We start from the raw sequence: 19920 nt of genomic DNA on the forward strand, positions 1-19920 counted from the left end.
CATTCAATAATTAAATGCCAAATAAATGAATGAATATTCTACTTAAACATGTTGAATAAATGAATTTTAAAACTATATCTTGAAGCCAGGTGCAGTGGTGTACACCTGTAATCCCAGTTATTTGGGAGGCTGAGGCAGAAGGATCCTAAATCTGAGGCTAGCCTGGGCCACTTAGCCAGAATCTGTCTCCAAATAGCTCAGTGGTACAGCACCCTGGGTTCAATTCCCAGTACTGCAAAACAAAACAAAAAAAAACAATAACCAAAACTGTTTCTTGAGATTATTATTTTTCCTGTGACAATTTATAATTGTTTTTAAAACTATTTTATTAGAGCATTATAGTTATACATAATAGTAGGGTTCATTTTGACAAAATCATGCATGATTGGGATTTGACTTACTCTGTCCCCAGTGCCCCCTACTTCCTTCTCCTCCTCCCCCTATTTTCCTTCTTCTACTCTATTGCCATTCCTTTTACTTGTTTATGTATTTATTTTTGATTGGTCTCTTATACATATACATAAAGGTGGAATTCATTGTGGTATATTTACATATAATTTTGTTAAATTCATTGAGAAAATTTTCTCTTGTTCTTCCTTCCTCCCTCCCATTCCATTTTTTGAGAGAGAGAGAGAGAGAGAGAGAGAGAGAGAGAGAGAGAGAGAGAGAGAGAGAGAATTTTAATATTTATTTTTTAGTTTTCAGCAGACACAACATCTTTGTTTGTATGTGGTGCTGAAAATCGAACCCTGGCCACATGCATGCCAGGCGAGCGCGCTACCACTTGAGCCACATCCCCAGCCCCCCATTCCATTCTTCTACTCCACTGACGTTCCTTACTTCTTTATGACATGCAGTCCCCTATCCCATTTCCCTTATTTTGCTCTAGATTCTGTAAATGAGACAAAATATTTGACCCTTGATTTTCTATTTTTAAAAAACTTTAAAATATCTACTCTTTTTTTGTGATCTTCTCAAAGCTTTATTTTTTAAAATTGCTTTTAGTTTTTAAATATATGACAGTGAAATGTATCACAATTCTTATTACACATATAGAACACAATTTTTCATATCTCTGTATGTAAAGTCGACCCTTGATTTTCTGAGTCTGACTTATTTCACTCAGCATGATGTTCTCCTGTTTCATCTATTTACCGGCAAATGCCATAATTTCATTTGTAATTGCTTTTTCAATGTATTTTTAAAAATCGTTTCTCACCTGATTGCTGCTTATTCCTCCTAACTATAACTTTATGTAGTTTTTCTTTGAGAAACAACTTTGATTTGCATAGAAATGAAAAACAGAAAAATTGCAATATGTAGGCTCAGGAAAATTAAAAACTAGGTTAAACTCCATCAAAACACTTCTCCTTTTAAACAAACTTTATATTTTAGAGCACCATTAGGTTCACAGTAAAAGTAGGCAGGAAGTACAGAGTTCCCATATACTCCCTGTGTTCACATGGGCACAGCTTCCCTATCAACATCCTGCAGCAGAGTGCTGTATTTGTTACGACTAACAAACCTACCTTGACACATCCTCACCCAAGTCCATTGTTTGTATCAGGGTTCACTCTTTTTTTTTTAATGGTACAGGGATTGAACCCAGATGTACTACATCATCAAGCCACATTCTCAGTCCTATCTAAATTTTTTTTTTTTTTAAGACAGGGTCTCACTAAACTGCCAAGGCTTTCCTCAAACTTGGGATCCTCCTGCCTCAACCTCCTGAGTCACTGGGAGGTTGCACCACCACATCCCAGGTCAGGGTTTGCTCTGGGTTTTGACTAAGGTAAATTTTCATGCATCCATTAATATCAAGTCATACAGAATAATTTTACTGTCAGAAAAATCCTCTCTTGCTCTGCCTATTCATTCCCTTTCCTCCCTAACCCCCAGCAATCACTGATCTTTTTAATGTCTATGTAGTTTTCCTCTTCCAGAATGTTACATAAATTAGAATCATACAGTGCATAGTCTCTTACGTTGGTTCTCTCACTTGGTCATATATGCCCCTAATATTCCCCCATTTCTTTTGTGTTTTGGTAGCTTATGTCTTTTTATTATTTATTATTTTTGTTTTTTGATGCTAAGGACTAAATCAAGGGCCTTGCACACACTAAGCACAGACTCTACCTCCAAATTATACTCCTAGCCCTTGCTAATGTCTTTTTAGGGATTAATACTTCATTGTCTACATGTAACTGTTTATCCATTCACCTCCTGATGAACATCTTGGTAGCTTCCAAATGTTAGCAATTGTGAATAAAGGCACTATTAAAAAAACATTGGAAGGGTTTTGTGTGGATAAAGTTGCAAATTCATTTGGGTACATACCAAAAAGCATGATTAATGAATTATAGGGTAAGAGTATGTTTAGTTTTTTAAGAAACTGCCAATCTCTCTCCAAAGTAGTTGTACCATTTTGCATTCCCACCAGCCATGAATGACAATTCTTGTTGCTCTACATCCTTGCCAGCATTTGGTGTTGTCAGTGTTTGCGTGGGACTCTCTCTTGTCCAGCAAGGAGGTCCACAGAACAAGGTAGAATAGAGTGTGGCTGTGGAGTCACAAATCAAGACCTCTGGAGACCAAGCTGGAAGCAGGTCTGATTTTATTGCAGTTACCATGTATATATACTCCGGCAGCAGCTAGGCAGATTATAGGCAGCCACTAATATAATTTCTTCCCAATTGTCCACGCAGCAGTCGAGGAGCGGGCTGCAGAGCAAGCGCTGGGACCGCAACACCGGGTTTGTGGCTCACATGCCTAACACTAGGGGGGTGGTTCACCACTCAGGAGCCCTTAATGTATGTCACGAATGTAGAACTCCATGCACTTGTCTCCACAAGTGTTCTCATTTTGACCATGTTAATAGGGCTGTGGTGGTATCTCATTTCAATGTTACATTTCCCCCAAATACTTTAATTTTTATTTATTTTTATGCAGTGCCAGGGGATGCATGCATGGTAGGCAAGTTCTAACACAGAGCGACATTCCCAGACCTTCCTCAAAAATACTTTGAACGATTTTTCTGAAATATAATCAGACTTACAAAATAGTTACAAGTCTATTACATGATCTCTACCCATATCATTTATTAATATCTTTACCACATTGACTCTATTATTATCTTTCATCTCTGAACCATTGAGAATGAGTTGCAGACACAATTCCTCTTTGTTCTTTTTTCTTTTTTTGAATTTTTAAATATTTATTTATTTATTTTTTTAGTTTTCGGTGGACACAACATCTTCATTTTATTTTTATGTAGTGCTGAGGATCGAACCCAGCGCCCTGAGCATGCTAGGCGAGCGCACTACCGCTTGAGCCACATCCCCAACCCTCCTCTTTGTTCTTAAATAATTTAGTGTGTATTTTCAAGAACAAAGATATTCTTTTGCATAACCTCAGTGCAATCATCAAACAGGAAAATTGCAGATGCAATATTATTACTAAAGATTTTAGAGGGTTTTATTTATGCCATTGTGTGTGTGTGTGTGTGTGTGTGTGTAAAAACACTGAGATGATACAAAAAATCAAAATCTCACAAAAAAGTATATTCAAAAAAGCATCATATCTTTTTAGCAAATAATTTTTCTTTATTCATGGTTCTTCCTCCTACACAATTGTTAAGCCTATATTCTGTGCGTGCCTGTTTTTCACACCCCAAGAATGCACACATGCACACATGCTCACATACAGATATTGAAAAAAAAACCCACAAGATTACCTATGTTTCTCCAATTTTAAAATATACTGATTCTACATGGAAACGATATCTTTAAATTAATTTTTTCACAGCATAGTGTTCTGAGACCCAATATTATTGTATTAAAAAGGAGAATTTCCTTTCTCAGACCAACCAAACCTGGTTTTCTGTTTTTACTTAATGCAGGGCAAAACAACACATGAATCACTTCCTCCACAAGAAGGTGACTGCAGACTAGGCACTCATTATCTAGACCCTGGGCCAGGGCCATTCTGCCAGCCCCATTTCCTCAGGATGTGTATTTTTCTGTACTTCTGGATTCTTCTCGAAGAGTGACCAGCTGCCTCTTATTTCCTTCATAGTCCAGGTGCTGTGGTCAGGGTGGTGATAGTGAATTTAAACTTTTTTTTTTTTTAAAGCAAGAATCTACTGTGCCAAATTGACTAAGACACACACACACACACACACACACACAAATACATACATATACAAATATATATATTTGTTGTTGTTCCAGTACTGAACATTGAACCCAGGGCCTCACACATGCTAGGCACACATTAGGTAAATGCTATACCACTGAGCTACATCCTATCCCTTTTTATTTTATTTAGAGACAGGGTTACATTAAATTGCCCAGGTTGACTTCAAATTTGGTGTTCTTCTGCCTCTGCCTCTCCAGTAGCTGGGATTGCAGACATGCACACTGTGCGAGGTTCACCATTATATTTTGAAGTACTTTAAATTTTTAATCAGGAATCTAGCTTTGTTATTAACAAAAAAATTTTAGCTTTATCAAATGTTGAAGATTTCCTTTTTTCTCAGTCTCCTATCTCAAGGTACTCTTAAGCATTTAAAACTTAGGAATAAGACTACATCTCCCGGCGTGCCTGGCAGAGTGGTGGCCTCTCTGCGCCCTCTGCACTAGTTGCCAGCGGACGATGCAGCGGGCTATGAGCATGGTGGCCCCTTTGGGCTTTCGCCTGCAGGCGCTTCCCTCGGCCCCAGGTCGCCCTCTCAGTTGCTCGCAGGATGTGCTCCGCAGAACTCCGCTCCATGACTTCCACCTGGCCCATGGCGGGAAAATGGTGGCATTTGCGGGTTGGAGTCTGCCTATACAGTACCAGGAAAGTCACATTGAATCGCACCTTCATACACGGCGACATTGCTCGCTCTTTGATGTCTCTCACATGCTGCAGACCAAGATATTTGGTTGTGACTGGGTGAAGCTGACGGAGAGTTTAGTGGTTGGAGACATTGCAGAGCTAAGGCCAAATAAGGGGACACTGTCGCTGTTTACCAACGAGGCTGGAGGCATCTTAGATGACTTGATTGTGACCAATACTTCTGAAGGACACCTGTATGTGGTGTCCAATGCTGGCTGCTGGGACAAGGACTTGGCCCTTATGCAGGACAAGGTCAGGGAACTTAAGAACAGGGGCAATGATGTGGGCCTGGAGATTGTGGATAATGCTCTGCTAGCCCTGCAAGGCCCTACTGCAGCCCAAGTTCTTCAGGCTGGTGTGGCAGATGACCTGAGGAAATTACCCTTCATGACCAGTGCTGTGATGAAGGTGTTTGGTGTGTCTGGCTGTTGAGTGACCGGTTGTGGCTACACAGGAGAAGATGGTGTAGAGATCTCAGTGCCAGCCCCTGGGGCAGTCCACCTGGCAACAGCTCTGCTGGAAAACCCAGAGGTGAAGCTGGCAGGGCTGGCTGCCCAGGACAGCCTGCGCCTGGAAGCAGGCCTCTGCCTGTATGGGAATGATATTGATGAACATATCACACCGGTTGAGGGCAGCCTTGGTTGGACATTGGGGAAGCGTCGCCGAGCTGCTATGGATTTCCCAGGAGCTAAGGTTATTGTTCCCCAGCTGAAAGGTGAGGTGCAGCGGAAGCGTGTGGGATTGATGTGTGAGGGGGCTCCAATGCGGGCACACAACCCCATCCTAAGCACAGAAGGCATCATGATTGGTACTGTGACCAGTGGCTGCCCCTCACCCTGCTTGAAGAAGAATGTGGCAATGGGTTATGTGCCCTTCAAGTACAGTCAGCCAGGAACACAGCTGCTTGTAGAGGTGTGGCGGAAGCAGCAGATGGCTGTGGTCAGCAAGATGCCCTTTGTACCCACGAACTACTACACTCTGAAATGAAAAAGGCCCAGGGAAAGGCGCTCCTCTCTGGGAGTCTACCTCTAGGGGGCATTCATTAGGGCTCAGTCAGGATAATGAAGAAGAACTCACCAGGAGTGGGCAGCTAATTAGAATTTGGCTCTAGTCTGTTTGAGGAGGCCACTGAGACTACCCCTAAACCCCAATACATGCCACTGATTTCAGCTCACCCTATGTCCTATTTCAGTTCATAACCCCAGTAACTCCACTCTGCCATAAGTGCTGGCTATAAAGCAAAAGCTCAACTTTGTAGGGAGAATACCTGCCCAATCCACCTCACCAGTTTCTCACATTTCAGAGCGCTATTACTATGGACAGTGTGAGCTTAGCATACCTCCTTCACTTTGCTTTCCATGAATGCAAACTGCTGCCTCTCCCTGTACAGGAATGATTCTTGAGTCATAGAACATTGGCTTAGTTATTCCTATGTGTAAACCTGGGGATGGGTGAGTAGACATGGACTCACTCTTCCACATTCCCTATTTGGCTTGGCCCGCTGCCCAGTAGCAAACCATGGCAAATTTACCACCTGAAGTGACCTTCACCCCTGGGACCCATAACTAGACTTTACTGATTCCTGAAAAAAATTAAATGAGCTTATTCCTTCCAAAAAAATAAATAAATAAATAAAACTTAGGAATAAAAGTTCAGATCATTTTTCTTTATATAAACTTTCATATTCAATAAGTACTTGTGGAGTTACTAAATGTACTAGGGTTTAGGGATTCCCAATCAAAATGAATAAAATATTCTTGGAACTTATGTTCTAGTATTAGACAAACAATAAAAAATAAACATAAAAATCACTCGATTATTTTGTTCATTGCTAGATGCTAAGTGCCATCCAAAGAATAGATCAGGTTAAGAGAGAATGGAGTATAATATTGGTAATGGAGGCAGTTGAATTTAAATATATCATGGGGCTAGAGGTGTACCTTAGTGATAGAGCATTTGCCTAGCATTGTGCAGACCCTGAGTTTGATCTCCAACACCTCTCCCAGCCTGCCCCAAAAGACTACCATGTGTCTAGGTCAGCCTTTTAAGAAAGCAAGATTTGAGCAAAGATTTTTTTTTTAAGTTGGCAAATTGTTAATTATACAGATATCTGGGGAAGGACCACTACAGGAAGAGGGAATAGCCAGTGTATGTTATTAAGACTGGACAGTAGCTGGCTTGTTAGGGAAAAGCAAGGAGACCTATGGTAGACTGGTAAGGAGACTTATAGGAACATCAAGGGGTTTTTTGTTGTTATTTTGTTTTTTTCAATACAGGGATTGAATCCAGGGCTACATACCTGCTAGGCAAGCACTAAGCTACATCCCCAGACCCTTATTATTGAACCCAGAAGTGCTTTACTCCTGAGCTATATCCCCACTTCTTTTAATTTTAAAGTTTGAGACAGATTCTCATTAAGTTACTGCAATTGACCTTGAACTTGCCATTCTCCTATCTCAACCTTCCTAGTCCTTGGAGCCCAGCCCCTGGAGCCCAGCCCCCAGACCTTTTTTAAATTTTTATTTTAAGACAGGGTTTCACTAAGTTGCTTTGAACTTGCTTTGACACTCAGACTCTCCAGTAGGTGGGATGACAGGGGCCACCAGGATGCCTAGACTAAGGACTTTTTATTCTGAATGAAATGGGGAACGTCTAGAAGGATCTGACTTGTGCTTCAATAGGTGCCTTTGGTTTCATTTTTGAGAATTTGAGGGGAGCATGCTCTGATTGAGAATGGGGTGGGTGCTATGGTTTGAGTATTCCTGCTAAAACTCATTTTGAAATTTGCTATTATAACAGTATTGAGACAGGACCTTTATTTTCTCACAATATTTTTTGGCACATTATAGTTGAACATAATGATGCGACTTGTTGTTACATGTTCATGCACATACTATAAACAATATAATTTGGCCACTTTCACTCCCCAGCAATTTACCCCTCCCTTTCTACCTCCCACTTCTTGGTCCCTTTCCTCTAATGTTCTCCTTTGATTTTTAGGAGCTCCACCCGCCCTCCCAACTTTTTCTTTTTCTCTCTCTAGCTTCTGTATATGAGGGGAAACATACAACACTTGACCTTCTGAGTTTGTCTTATTTCACTTAACATGATAGTCTCGTTCTATCCATATTCCTGCAAATGCCATAATTTTATTTTTCTTTATGGCTGAATAAAATTCCTTTGTATATATGTACCGCATTTTCTTTATTCATTCGTCCATTGATGAACCTCTAGGCTAGTACCATAGTTTTGACTATTGTGAATTGTGCTGCCATAAACATGGGTATGCATGTATCACTATAGTATGACTTTAATTCTTCAGGATAAATACCAAGGAATGGGATAACTGGGTCAAATGATGGTTTCATGTCTAGTCTTTTGAGGAAACTCCATACTGATTTCCAGAGTGGTTGTACTAATTTACAATCTCACCACCAGTGTAAAAGTGTTCCTTTTTCTCCACATCTTCTCCAGCATTTATTATTCTTTATATTCTTGATGTCTGATATTCTGACTGGCATGAGATGAAGTCTCAGTGTAGTTCCCTAACTGCTAATAATGTTTAACATTTTTTCATGTATTTGTTGGCCATTTGTATTTAATATTTTGAAAACTATCCGTTTTTTATTTGCTCATTATTTATTTTATATAATTTGTAGATGGACACAATATCTTTATTTTGTTTTATTTTTATGTGGTGCCGGGGATTGAACCCAGTGTCTCATGCAAGTGCTTTACCACTGAGCCACAGCCCTGGCCCTTCATTTGCCCATTTATTAATTGGGTATAAATTTTCTTGAGCTCTTTACATATTCTAGATAATAATCCTCTACCATAAGAGTACATAGCAAAGGGCTGGGGATGTGGCTCAAGCGGTAGCGCGCTCGCCTGGCATGCGTGCGGCCCGGGTTCGATCCTCAGCACCACATACCAACAAAGATGTTGTGTCCGCCGAAAACGAAATAATAAATATTAAAATTCTCTCTCTCTCTCTCTCTCTCTCTCAAAAAATCACCTCTTTAAAGACCTTAAAAAAAAAAAAAGAGTAGATAGCAAAGATTTTCTCCTATTCTGTGGGTTCTCTGTTCATGTTCCTAATTGTTTCCTTTGCCATGTAGAAGCTTTTAAATGTGATGTCATCCCACTTAACTCTTGGCATTATTTCCTAAGTTTTTTTTTTTTTAAAGAGAGAGTGAGAGAGGAGAGAGAGAGATAGAGAGAGAATTTTTTAATATTTATTTTTTAGTTATCGGCGGACACAACATCTTTGTTTGTATGTGGTGCTGAGGATCGAACCTGGGCCGCACGCATGCCAGGCGAGCGCGCTACCGCTTGAGCCACATCCCCAGCCCATATTTCCTAAGTTTTAATGGTCCCATTGAGAAAGTTGATGCCTGTGCCTAAAAACTGGAGTGTTGATCTTATTTTTTCTTCTAAGAGTTGCATAGTTTCTGGTCTAATTCCAAGGGTTTTTACCTATTTTAAGTTGATTTTTGTGCAGGATGAGATATAAGGGTCTAGTTTCATTCTTCTACATATGGATAACCAGTTTTCTCAGCACTATTTGTTAAAATGGATATCTTTTCTCTTGAAAGGGTAAAGTTTCTAAGCCGCAAAGCCTGAGTTAAAATGTAAAGGACCAGGTATTGTTAAGTTCTTATGCTACACTCAAAACCTGAAATTCCTGTAGCTGTTAGGACAATTCCTGGGACTGCCCAGTAGATATTCCCCCTGACCATTTAGTTGTTAAATAACCTGGACCCTGTGCAGTTTGGCACGTAGGCATTCAGGGCCCAAACCAATCAGTTTAAATGTATCCCCCTCTTTAGGAGTGACCTATCACCCCCGCCCGACCTGTTCCCACCAATGAATGGACTAATCATGTTTGAGAGTTGTTGTTCAATTTTCCCGTGCCTCATGATGATTGCTCTGATGTATGCAAAGTCCCTGCCCTCCCTAAAAAAGTGTACTTAAGCACTGCTCAACCCCTGCTCGGGGCTCTTGGCCGCTCTCCCGTCTTGAGCGAGCCTGGAGCCCCAGCGTGCTGGATTGGATCCTCAATAAATCCCCTTTTCCTATTGCATGAGCTGGTCTCTTGGTGGTCTCTTCCTCCGACGTTTGCCGGACCCTTACACTCCAATGTATGTTTTTGGCACTTTTGTCAAGGATCAGATGACTGTTGTGTATGTATAGATTTGTCTCTGTGTCTTCTATTGGTACCATTGTACCATTGGTCTGTGTCTGTTTTTATGCCAGTACTATGCAGTTTTTGTTATTATAGCTCTGTACTATACTTTAAAGTCAGATATTGTGATTCCTCTTGCATTGCTTTTTTGGCTTAGAATTGTTTTGGCTATTCTGTGTCTTTTATTCTTCCAAATGAGTTTTAGGACTACTTTTTCTAGTTTTGTAAGGAATGTCATTGGTATTTTGATGGGGGAGTGCATTGAATCTGTATATTGCTTTTGATAGTATGATCATTTTAACAATATTAATTCTGCCTATCAATGCACATAGGAGGTCTTTCCGTATTCTGAGATATTCTTTAATTTCTTTCTTCAATGTTCTATAGTTTTCAATGCAGAGGTCTTTCACTTCCTTGGTCAGATTTATTCCTAGGTATTTTATTGTATTTTGAGGCTACTGTGAATGGAATTCAAGATGGTGGGTTAGAGGAAGGCTGTATTATCAATCACTCTGTGACTCGAGATTCAAACGGCAGGATTACTGTTTCTATGCAAGGTGGATGAAAAAGGGATTTCACTAAAACTCAATATTGGACCGTTAGAGTATCTTACAGACTCAGAAATTGGGGTACAAATTAAACAAAGCAGAAAGATGACATTGGCGCCAACCCGGCTGTGGAAGCAGCAGCAGCAGTGGTAGCAGTGCTGGTTTAGCACAGAGGGAGGGAGAACACAGAAATACAACAGATACCTTTAGTATAGAAAAAAACTGAGATCAGAAAAGCAGGCTGCCTTTAGCTGATCCAGAGGCTCCACTGTGCACTGGTGCTTAAAAAGTGCCCCGTGTTTCCCAACTGGCTGAGGGGAACTGAGGCATGAGCCATCTTGAGACAGCCATGCTGCAGCTGCTGCTGTGGAGCCAGGAGATCAGATCAAACACTGCTACTCTGTCTTGGCAAGAACCTACAGTGTGGCCTAGGGTGTACCTAGCAGAACAGGAGAGAAACAGACCCAGAGGATATTTTACCCAGGGGGACACACGTCAGAAAAGTAAAGGGGAGCCCAACTTGCTTCTCCTTTGAGTGTGAGTGTTCACATAACCAGCTGAAGCAGGTCAGGAATCTGACCAGGCAGGTCTGAACACACTCAGGGACTAAACCTGAGAAGGCAGCAGAAGGGATGAAGGATTGGTGTCCCTGCCCCAGGAGTAGAATTCTTAAGAGGCTGCTGAGATCCAGACTCTCATCAGAGATGAGCAACTCCCGGGCCCTAAGGGTGTATTGATCTAATCTCTCTAGAGAAGACACCACCCAGCAAAACCCCTGAGGCCTAAATAAACCTAAGCCCCAGCTGTCTGAACTGCTCTCAGAAAATGCTGCAGTAGCCCCACCATGAGAGTGCACAGATCTGGTCTGTGCAGACAACTCCAATTGACAATACTTCCCATCCTACCTCATACTGGTGAGAAGTTGAGAATTATTTGAACCAGTTACAGTCTTAGACTCTTACTGGCAGTTTGGTGAGCAACATGGAAAGAGGAAGGGGTTAACAACCCCCAGCCCTTACTCTCACTCTCAGTACATAGCTCAAGAAGAAATGGAAAGAAAGACCGTTGGTCATGGACAGTGATCATCTATTCTTGTTGAATATTTTGACCATCTCAGTGAAAATGATTCCTCATTTTTCATTAAGAATCTTTATTCAGAGACTGGGGTCAAGATGGCAGAGTAGAGGTTACTTTCTGAAGTGCTCTGTGGCACAGGACCAGGAAAGAGGACAAACGGCTTCTCTTTGAGGTCAGTTAAAAAGAAATCCGATTGGGATTTAATACTGGACTCTCAGAACAGCCTAGGGACACAGAAGTTTTGACAGAATAAAATTATTAAAAATAAGAGAGAGGGCTGGGGATGTGGCTCAGCAGTAGAGTGCTTGCCTTGCACATGTGTGGCTCTGGGTTTGATCCTCAGCACCACATAAAAATAAGTAAAATAAAGGTATTGTGTCCAACTACAACTAGAAAAAAAAGTTAAAAAATAATAATAATAGGAAAAAAACCCATGTCTGGCACCATTGGTGCCAATGCAGATCCGCCACAAGCAGATCAGAGAGAGAGTCTAAGAGAACCTGAATTTCAGGTGGCACTGACTCTGTCTTTTGAGGACTAGGGTTTTTGATTAGTATTAACTTGGTTTTGTTTAAATTGTTTTTCTGTTTGTTTTATATTTTCTCATGTCTATTTCCCTTGATATTCTTCCTCTCTTTTCTTTTGCTAATAGTCAAATTTTATTGTTCTCTCTTTCACTCTTCCTTAACTCTTTACTCTCTCTCACCCTCCCTTTCAATTATTACATCCTACATCTCCTTCTGCATTCTTCTTCTTCACTTTTTTGACATACCAAACACTTTTGTAAACATAATATCTCCACTGTTGGCAATTTCCTACCATACCATTTCTGTTTATAGTGCCAATTAACATTGTAGATGCCAACATAGGAAATAAGTATATAGTTTAATGCTAATATTGATTGCATTGATTGTTATTATCTGTCTCCCTCTAAAATGTGAGGTACTATAAATCTTCAGGAACAGTATAAATTTAGATTCTTACTGCCATCTCAGGTCCTCATAAATAAGCAGACATAAAAACATGAAAAAAGCAAGAGAACAAACCATCCTAAACAAATCAAAATACCTTAATAAGAGAATCCAATGATATCACAGCAGAGGAAACATCAGAGAAGGAATTTAAAATTCATAGTTGAACTGATCTGTGAGGAAAAAGATATTCTGAGAAGTGAAATCAGAAAGAAAATATGAGAAGTGAAAGATCACTTCAATAACGAGATAGAACTCCTGAAGAAGAATCAATTGGAAATTCTGGAAATGAAGGAATCAATAAACCAAATTAAGAACTCAATGAAAAGCATCACCAGCAGACTAGACCCCCCTTGTAAAGAGTTTCAGGCAATGAAGACAAAATATATAACCTGGAAAATAAAGTTGACCTTGGAGAAAAGATGTTAACAGAACATGAATAGAACTTGTAAGAAATATGGGATAACATGAAAAGACCAAACTTAAGATTTATCAGAATAGATGAAGGTTTGGAGATACAAACGAAAATAATACACAATCTTTTCAATAAAATAATATCATAAAAATTCCCAATCCATAAGAATGAAAAAGAAAATTAAACACAGGAGGCTTACAGGACTCCAAATGTACAAAATTACAACAGACCTACACCAGGGCATATCATTATGAAAATGCCCAACATATAGAATAAGGATAAAAATTTAAAGGCTACTAGAGAAAATTGACAAGTCACATTTAGAGGGAAACCAATCTGGATCTCTGCTGATTGAACCAACCCAACCCCTAAAAGCAAGTGTATACACACACACACACACACACACACACACACACACACACACACACACACACCAATCCCTGAAAGAAAATGGATGCCAACCAATAATACTATATCCAACAAAATTAAGCTTCAGAATTGATAATGAAATAAAAATCTTCAACAATAAATAAAAGTTAAAGGAATTCACAACTAGAAAACCTGCACTACAAAACATACTCAATAAAATATTTCATGAAGAAGAAATAAAATATAAAATTGAAAACCAGCAAAGGGAGGAACTATACTAGAAAAATAGTTAAAGGAAAAACTGATTCAAATTAAAAATCAGAAATAAATCTAAATAATAGGAAATAAAAAAAATATTTCTCAATAATAACATTGAATATAAATGGCCTAAACCATCAATCAAAAGACACTGACTATCAGATTAGTTTAAAAAACAAGACCCAACAATGTGCTCTCTCCAAGAGATTCACCACATAAGTAAAGACATCCACAGACTGAAGGTAAAAAGATGGGGAAAATCAAATCATTCACATGGATCTTGTAAATGACTAGGAGTTTCTATCTTCATATCAGATAAAGTGGACTTCAAACCAGAGTTAATCAGAAGGGATGAAGAAGGTCATTTCATACTGCTTAAGGAAATTATAAATATTCATGTTCCCCAAAAATGTGGCACCTATGTACATCAAATAAACCCTTCTCAATTTCAAGAATAAACAGACCACAACACAATAATACTGGATGACTTTAACATGCCTCTCTCATTACTGGATAGATGTGTCCAAACAAAACTTAACAAAGAAGCTATAAAACTAAGAAATATAATTAATAACATAGACTGAATAGACATATATAGGATATTCATAAAAAATGAATGAATATGGGCTGGGGTTGTGGCTCAGTAGTAGAGCGTTCACCTAGCATGTGCGAGGCCCTGGGTTCGATCCTCAGCACCACATAAACAAAAATAAAGGTATTGTGTACAACTAAAAAATATTTTAAAAAATGAATGAATATGCTTTCTTCTCAGCAGCACATGGATAATTTTCTAAAATAGACCACTTCTTAGGCCACAAAGCAACACTTAGAAAATTCAAAAAAATAGAGGTAAGGCCAAGTGCAGTGGTACATGTCATGTCTGTAATCCTAGTAGCTGGGGAGGCTGAGGCAGGAGATCATGAGCTCAAAGCCGGTCTCAGCAACTTAGCAAGGCCCTAAGCAACTCAGTTAGACCTGTCTCTAAATAAAATATTTAAAAGAGCGGAGGATGTGGCTCAGTGGTTGCAGTGGTTGAGTGCCCATGAGTACAATACTTGGAACCAAAAAAAAAAAAAAGAGAGAGAGAGAGAGAAGAAATAATACACTGCATTCTATTAGATCATAATTGAATATTAGAAATCAATGATATAATAAAAAATAGAAATAAAAAATAGAAACTAACACCTCAAGATTAAATGATTTGCTACTGAATGAACAATGGATAGTAGAAGAAATTAGGGATGGAATTAAAAAAAAATACTATGAGGTCAGGCACACTGGCGCATGCCTGTAATCCCAGCTTTGGAGGCTGAGGCAGGAGAATTGTGAGTTCAAAGCTAGCCCTCAGCGAAAGCAAGGCCCTAAGCAATTCCGTGAAACCCTGTCTCTAAGTAAAATACATAATAGAGCTGGGGATGTGGCTCAGTGGTCTCCTGAATTCAATAACTGGTACTCCCTCCCCCCCAAAAAATACTTTGAGGTAAATGAGAATACTGACCCAACTATCAAAATCTCTGGGACACTGTGAAGGTGGTTCTAATAGGTAAGTTTATAGCACTGAGATAATTCATTAAAAGAACAGAAAGTCAGCAAATAACTAAGCTAGCATTACATCTCAAGTCTTTGGAAAAAGATTATCCAATCAAAACTAAAAGCAGCAGAATGTAGAAAATATTTAAAATCAGAGCCAAAACCAATGGAATTGAAAAAAAATTCAAAAATCAACAAAAATTTCATCTTTTGAAAAAAAATTAATAAAACTGATAAACTTTTAACAATGCTAACCCAGAGAAAAAGGGAAAAAACTCAAATTTCCAAAATTTGTGATGAAAAAGGAAATATCACCATGAACACCACTGAAATACAGAGGATAATCAGAAACTATTTTGAAAATTTTTGCTTCAACAAAATAGAAAGTCTTGAAGATATCAACAAATTTCTACAGAAATATGACCTACCCAAACTGAACCAGGGGGACACAGAAAATTTAAAAATATAAATTTCAAGCAATGAAATTAAAGATGACATGAAAAGCCCACCAACAAAGACAAGCCTAGGACTGGATAAATTCTCAGCCAAGTTCTATCAGACCTTCAAAGAAGAACTAGCACCAATCCTCCTCAAACTATTCCATGAAATAGAAAAGGAAGGAGCCCTTCAAATTCATTCTATGAAGCTAGAGTATCACCCAATTCCAAAACTATACAAAGACACATCAACAAAAGAAAACTTCAGGCCAATATCCCTGATGAACATAGATGTAAAAATTTTTAATAAAATGCCAGCAAATCACATACAAAAACACATAATAAGATAATGCACCATGATCAAGTGGGTTTTATTCCAGGGAAAGTTGTTTCAACATATGGAAATCAATAAATGTAATTCACCACATCAATAAAGACAAGAATCACATGATTATCTCAATAGATGCAGAAAAAGCATTCGACAAAATACAGCATCCATTTATGTTCAAAACACAGGAAAAACTAGGGAATAGTAGGAACATACCTCAACATTGTAAAATTTATCTATGCTAAGGCCAACAGCATTCTAAATGCAGAAAAACGGAAAGAATTTCCTCTAAAAACTGGAACAAGACAGGGATATTCTCTTATACTACCTTCTATTCAACATAATCCATAAAATTCTAGCCAGAGTAATTAGGCAAAAAAAATTAAAGGAGATATGAATAGGAAAATAAGAGCTCAAACTATCCCTATTTGCTGATGACATAATTTTATATGTAGAAGACCCAAAAATCTCCATCAGAAAACTTCTAGAGCTCATAAACAAATTCATCAAAGTAGCAGGATATAAAATTAACACTCATAAATTAGTTGCATTCCTATATACCAATGGTGAATCAACCCAGAAGGAAATTAGGAAAACTATCTCATTCACAATAGCCTTAAAAAAAAAACCCTTGGAAATAAATATAACAAAAGAGGTTAAACATCTCTATGATGGAAAGTACAGAACACTGATGAAAGAAATTGAAGAAGACCTTAGAAAACCTTAGAAAAAACCTCTCATGTTCTTGGATAGGCAGAATTAATAATGTCAAAATGGTCATACTACCAAAAGCGTTATACAGATTTAATGCAATTCCTATTAAGGTTCTGATGACATTCTTCATAGAAATAGAAAAGGCAGTCATGAAATTCATTTGGAAAAATAAAAGGTCCAGAAGAGCCAAAGCAATCCTTAGTAAGAAAATTGAAGCAGGAGGCATCACAATACCAGAACCTTAAATTATACTACAGAGCTATAGTAACAAAAATAGCATGATATTGGCATCTAAACAGACATGAAGACCACTGGAACAGAATAAGAGACACAGAGACAAACCCACATAAGCACACTTATCTCATAGTAGACAAAGGCACCACAAACATGCATTGGAGGAAAAATAACCTCTTCAACAAATGGTGCTGGGAAAATTGGAAATCCATATGTATCAGAATAAAATTGAACTCTTATCTCTCAACCTGTACAAAAGTCAACTCAAAGTGGATGGAAGATGTTAGACCAGAAACAGTACATCCACTAGAATAAAAGATAGGCTAACACTCCATCATGTCAGCTTAGGAACTGACTTCCTCATATAATCAAGAATAAATAAATCAGATGGTATTCAAACTAAAAAACATCTTCACAGCAAAAATAAAAATCAAGAGCACAAAGAGAGAGCCTACAGAGTGGAAAACAATTTTTTTGCCAGCTGCACCTCACATAGAACATTAATCTCAGTAAATATAAAGAATTCAAAAAACTTAATGCCAAAACAGACAAACAAATAAATGAGCAAAAAAAACACAAAATAAAAAAACTGAACAGACACTTCACAGAAAAAGAAATACAATCGCTCAATAAATGTCTGAAAAAATGTTCAACATCTCTAGCAATTAGAGAAATGCGAATTAAAACTACACTGAGATTTTATTTTAACTCCAGTTAGAATGACAATTATCAAGAACACAAGTAACAATAAATGTTGATGAAGTTGTTGTAAAAAGGGTACACTCATATATTCTTGGTAAGACTGCAAACTGATACAACCACTCTGATAAGCAGTATGGAGATTACTCAAAAAACTTAGGACGGAACCACCATTTGATCCAGTTATCCCACTCCTTGGTATATACCCAAAGGACTTTAAAATGGCATACTGTGACACAGCCACATCAATGTTTATAGAAACTCAACACTTAATACCTAAGTTATGGAACAAACTTATGCACCACATAACAGATAAATGATAAAGAAAATGTTCTATACACAATGGAATATTAGTTAGCTATCAAAAAGAATGATTTTATGACATTGAAAGAAAATGGATGGATGTATCTCTCTGATACATGGTTGCTAACATACAATGAGAGGGGAGGGGAAGAGTAGAAGTTTAGTAGATTAAACAAAGGGGAATGAAGGGAAGGGAGAGGAGAAAAGAATAGGAAAGATAGTGGAATGATTCTGACCTAACTTTCCTATGTACATATATGAATATACCACAGTGAATCTCTACATCATGCACAACCACAAGACTGGGATCCTATTTGGAATAAGATGTAGTCCATGTTTGTATAAATAAGTTGAATTAAATATATGAAAAAGCAGAGCCTGTGTGTATTAAAATGGATCACAAAATAAAAAAAAAACCCTTTTTCTTTTTTGTTTTGTGGTTTTATTTTTGTGTGTTTTTGCTGTGATGATTTGTTCATGAACATGTATACATATTTCATTCTTTCTCATTTTTAACATTTTTAAAGCAAAGTTATTTTTCCTTGCCTTGTCTTTTGAGAGTTAGGGTTTTTTATTGGTATATTTTGGTTTTGTTTTATATTACTTTCATTTTTCTGTTTCTCTTGACTCTTTCTCTCTTTTCTTCTGCTAACAGGAAAATTCTATTCTTACTTTCACTCTCTCAAACTATTCCTTTTTTCCTCTTTCCTTATACTCATCACATGATAAATCTCTTCTGCATTCTCTGTTCACTTTTTGAAGTGTAAACTTTATATCTTCCTCTTGTATTTTCCATTCTCTTACCTATACTCTTATCATCTATTAGCACTAATTGGTTAGTTATATAAACTCCTGCCCCCACCATTAATGCTGTTTCAATTATTACTGCTATGGATGAACAAAGTTGACACCTATTGTTTGCTTTAATGCCAGATATTGTTCATGGTTACTTATTGTATTTGTAATTGCTAAATCTACCATTTATATGTGGCAATTAACTTTTGAGATGTCATTGTTTGCACTGGTTGTTGCTGTTGTTTGTCTACCTCTATATTGTGAGGTGCTGAGAACCTACAGGGGGACACTACTAGTTCTCAGGGTAACACTCCTACTGAACTAAACTCAACCCCAAAATAGCACATCTTGTTCCACACACAATTTAATAAGATTCAATCTTCAGCCATCCTTTAATGCAAAGAATAGAAGAGACAAAAAATGAAACTAAACCCAAGTAGAAATGGCTAGGGAGTGAATCCCTGGGTCCCACCTGTGGACATCCACTGCTACAGCAAAAATTGAGAGAAATAACACAAAGGCCGTAGACACCACACCTATGACAGGGTCTCAATCAAGATCACTCTAAGAGGACTGGGGATGTGGCTCAAGCAGTAGTGCGCTCGCCTGGCATGCGTGCGGCCCAGGTTCAATCCTCAGCACCACATTCAAACAAAGATGTTGTGTCTGCCGAGAACTAAAAAATAAATAGTAAAAAAAAAATTTAAAAAAAGAGATCACTCTAAGACAGTTTGGCAAGTGAAGATTGTGCCCTAAAAAAAGCCCACACTAATTGTGGAAGAGAAATCCATTCCAACAGATGCATAAAACCCAACACAGGAAGATAAGAAATGTGAAAGAACAAATTAACATAGCACCTCCTCAAGGTCATAATTCACCAGCAAATGATGCCAAAAATATTGAAGTAGATGAAATATCAGATAAGGAATTCAAAAGACTCATTATAAAAATTGTCACTGAATTCCAAGAGAATACAGAGAAACAACTGAATGAATTAAGAAAGTCAGTACTGAAAATGAATGAGAAATTTAACAAGGAAATAGAAAAATTGAAAAAGAACCAAACAGAAATCTCAGAAATAAAAGACACAATAAGTCAAATAAATTGTTCAGGTGAAAGTGACTCTAATAGAGTAGGCCATGCTGAAGACGGAATCTCAGAGCTAGAAGAGAAAATGAC

At 38.1% G+C, this 19920-nt stretch overlaps 1 pseudogene; it reads left to right on the plus strand.

Annotated features, from left to right (window-relative positions):
* Positions 1-4585: 4585 nt before the first annotated feature.
* Positions 4586-6122, plus strand: LOC144364875 (aminomethyltransferase, mitochondrial pseudogene; annotated as a pseudogene).
* The last annotated feature ends 13798 nt before the right edge of the window (positions 6123-19920 follow it).

Source organism: Ictidomys tridecemlineatus, chromosome 6 (genome assembly GCF_052094955.1).
Source record: "Ictidomys tridecemlineatus isolate mIctTri1 chromosome 6, mIctTri1.hap1, whole genome shotgun sequence".
Taxonomy (NCBI): domain Eukaryota; kingdom Metazoa; phylum Chordata; class Mammalia; order Rodentia; family Sciuridae; genus Ictidomys; species Ictidomys tridecemlineatus.